The sequence below is a fragment of the Silurus meridionalis genome, chromosome 27, assembly GCF_014805685.1.
Source record: "Silurus meridionalis isolate SWU-2019-XX chromosome 27, ASM1480568v1, whole genome shotgun sequence".
Taxonomy (NCBI): Eukaryota; Metazoa; Chordata; class Actinopteri; order Siluriformes; family Siluridae; genus Silurus; species Silurus meridionalis.
Window position 1 is genome coordinate 2,067,348 of NC_060910.1, and position 3,807 is coordinate 2,071,154.

The 3,807-nt window shown below is 43.8% G+C and overlaps 1 protein-coding gene across 1 annotated transcript in view; it reads right to left on the minus strand.

Moving 5' to 3' along the window:
- sema4c (sema domain, immunoglobulin domain (Ig), transmembrane domain (TM) and short cytoplasmic domain, (semaphorin) 4C) overlaps positions 1-2,650 on the minus strand; it is a 62,067-nt gene extending 59,417 nt beyond the window's left edge. Inside the window, 1 exon segment of the mRNA XM_046841112.1 lies at positions 2,348-2,650. The gene's annotated coding sequence lies outside the window, so the exon portion shown is untranslated.
- Between the last annotated feature and the right edge of the window lie 1,157 nt (positions 2,651-3,807).

Genomic DNA, 3,807 nt, shown 5'->3' on the forward strand with positions numbered 1-3,807 from the left:
AAAAAAACATAACTGTTTTTTCTTTTATATGCCCCACCCTGAATATTAATATTTTAATAAGTTATTTTGGTTAGTTTCGGGTTGCCAGTGGCATCAAATTCCAACGGTGTCCTCGTTTAATTCCGAATAAGAAGAAACCGACAACAAAAACACGATCTTGCAGCTCGGACGTCTGATTATAGAGTCAAAGATCCGGACAGGAAGCGGAAACGTTTTTTCCCCCCAGACTTCCTGGATGTCCTTGTCTTTTTTTGCCCCATGTGGGTAAACTCGGGGCAGGATACGAGTCCTTTGTGGATAGACAAGGAGAAGATCGAGACTGCAGGAGACACATTGACTCTGAATGGACAAGCTGAACATCTGGACCTGGCAGGGGGTTGAGAGAGTAAGTGTGTGTATGAAACAGAGAGAGTAAGTGTGTGTGTGTGTGTGTGTGTGTGTGTGTGTGTGTGTGTGTGTGTGTGTGTGTGTGTGTAAGCCCCTGCTGAGCTACTGGATTTTAAAGCTTTTCACGCAGGACGACCCCATGGCCCTCCGTTGATCCGCAGCAAGACACAGCAATGCCAACCCGATTTTAATAACAAACTGCTCATGACACACACACACACACACACACACACACACACACACACACACACACACACACACATACACTACACTTGATATCCAAAATGCAATTCATCAAGAACTTCATCTTCATGATATACTCCCACAGTGTAACACTGACATGCAGATTTTCTTGAAACTTTGAGAGAAAACACCAAAAGGTTGCCAGCAACATCAAAAAAAACCATTTATTTGTGAAACTAAGAGACAAATAAAATGATGGTAAAGTATGTTTTAGGTTTTCAGTGATACCAAATATCATCCACAACAGTATTAAAGTATTTAAGAATAATAAAAAAAAAAAAAAACAATCAAAACTCTCAATTTCAACAATAACGCAGAGCTTGGGGTGCCATGTATATGAAAACCACCCAGGTACACAATAATTTTTATCTCAGATCTTTTAACAAGGTTAACAGAACTCTCAAAAACGGCGAGGTTGCCAGTTGTATCAAATATCAAGCAGTAACAAGCCAAAGAAATACTCAATGTTTATGAACAAAAGTTTAGAAATAAAATAATAATAATAATAATAATAATAATAATAATAATAGATTAAGCAAAAAAAAAGAGTTTCTCTATATTATATTACCCAAACAAACCCTACAGGGTTCCGTTAATTAAAAAAATTAAAAAACATTTTTGCTCTTTCACAAATACATTGTGTAGAAATAGGGTTGCCAATTATTTCAATATCAAACTGATATGAAGATTAAATGTAGTACAACACGTCGTATTACACCTACAGTTTGCCAGATATACAAAAAATCAGCATGCAAACAAATGTTTTACAAATGTGTAACTAATTGTAATTAGTTAATTAAGTAGATTTGTTAAATGGTTGACAAATATTGTAGAAATACGCTAGAGATAAGAAGACGTCAGTTTAGACGTCATGCAAAAATCATTTGTCCTCCGTCAATAATTCATAAACTAAAACGAGGGGTCGTGTTGCAGCAGGCGATGACAGAAATCCTATTAGAAGCGGGTTGCCATGTGTGTCAATATGTGTAGAATCGAAATATTCACAACATTGTAACCACAAACCTACAGTTAGAATACACCTTCAGAAAGAACCCTAAGAGTGTAGAATTACCACGTAAAAATATTTAAATAACCTTAAAATCTAAATCAGGCAAAAAAGAAACATGTAACTGCATCTAAACACTCTCTAGTAGTGACAGGAAACCTTTTGTATGCAGCGGGTTGCCAGAGATACCAAAACATCAGCATTTTTTTTAAGCGCAGAAGATCGAGAAGTCTCAGTCCTGAGCTGCGCGTGCATTTCAAGATCTCATTAGTGATAGAAACTCGTTCGGATTTATTGGTTGCCAGAGGTTGCACAATCGTGCGGGGAAAATGATGCGTAAAGTGGATAGAAATAATGTGGATTATGAATCCGGTGTGTACACCAAAAGTCGGATAAAAAAGACCAGAGAGTGAAAAAAAACCAAATATACAAATGTATTAGATTTTTTTTTTGCATTTCCGAACGCACAAAGACACCGCACATATAAACACGCGTTTCCTTTTTCATTTCCCGGTGCGCGTCTTTTTTGGTGTTTTTCTTTTTCAGATGCCCGCACTGCGATGTTCTTCCAACTTCATCACTCATAAAAAAACAAACACAAGAACAACAGGAAACGACCCCAAATTCTGCGCTGGTGCAGGAACCAAAATCACACCTTTACGCATTTATAGGCAATAAAATGCACCGGGGCGCACAGACGCACGAACTCACCGCGCAGTGCCGTCGCTCTCCGCCGCTCCGTTATAGCGATGCCTCCTCGTCCACACACACACACACACACACACACACGAGATCCAAAGCTGGAGTTTCCTTTCTATCTTGCGCGAGCAGGTCCGATCCTTGACCGTAGCCTCTCGCGTGTTCCGCCGGGGTTCCGTTCACTCTCTCGCTCCACTCACGCGCGCGCCGTCCTCATCCTCGCGCGCACCCCGCAAAATAAGCGAAAAGACACACGCGCACACAGAGTCCGCTCTCTCTCGCACACCGACCTCTTCGTCTTCACTCTCTGTAGCTCGCGCTCGCTCTGAGGAGGGATAACGCGCGTACGCACACACACACACACACACACACACGCACTCGCTGATCCGCGAGCGCCCGCCCCACAGCACCTCCTCTCCGCCCCAGCGCATTAAATCACCGAGCAGAGAAACAAAGGAGCAAACAGCGGAGAGACCGGAAACGCGTCTCCTCCCTTAATGATCCCCCTTCACCCCACACACACACACACACACACACATATACCCCACCACTGGAACACCCCGGACACCACGTGGCACGAGGTTAACCCGGGGGATTCGGAGAGGTGCGCGTGCTCGACATCGACTTCGGTACCGTTAGACGGGTTTGTGACATGGCCATGTCCAAGTTTTTAATCTGATAATTAATAATCGTCTCACTTTGTGTATCTCCTATACTCTCTCTGTGTCTCTCCTATACTCTCCCTGTGTCTCTCCTACACTCTCTCTGTGTCTCTCTGTGTCTCTCCTATACTCTCTCTGTGTCTCTCCTATACTCTCCCTGTGTCTCTCCTACACTCTCTCTGTGTCTCTCTGTGTCTCTCCTATACTCTCTCTGTGTCTCTCCTATACTCTCCCTGTGTCTCTCCTACACTCTCTCTGTGTCTCTCCTACACTCTCTCTGTGTCTCTCTGTGTCTCTCCTATACTCTCTCTGTCTCTCCTACACTCTTTCTGTGTCTCTCCTACACCCTCTCTGTGTCTCTCTATACTCTCTCTGTGTCTCTCCTATACTCTCTCTGTCTCTCCTACACTCTTTCTGTGTCTCTCCACACTCTCTCTGTGTCTCGCTGTGTCTCCTCTATACTCTCTCTGTGTCTCCTACACTCTCCTGTGTCTCTCTGTGTCTCCTCTATACTCTCTCTGTGTCTCTCCTACACTCTTCCTGTGTCTCTCCTACACTCCCTCTGTGTCTCTCCTACACTCCCTATGAGTCTCTCCTACACTCTCTCTGTGTCTCTCCTACACTCTCTCTGTGTCTCTCTGTGTCTCCTCTATACTCTCTCTGTGTCTCTGCTACACTCTCGCTGCGTCTCTCTGTGTCTCTCCTACGCTCTCTCTGTGTCTCTCCTACACTCTCTCCGTGCCTCTCCTATGCTCTCTGTGTCTCTCCCACACTCTCTGTGTCTCTCCTACACTCTCTCTGTGTCTCTCC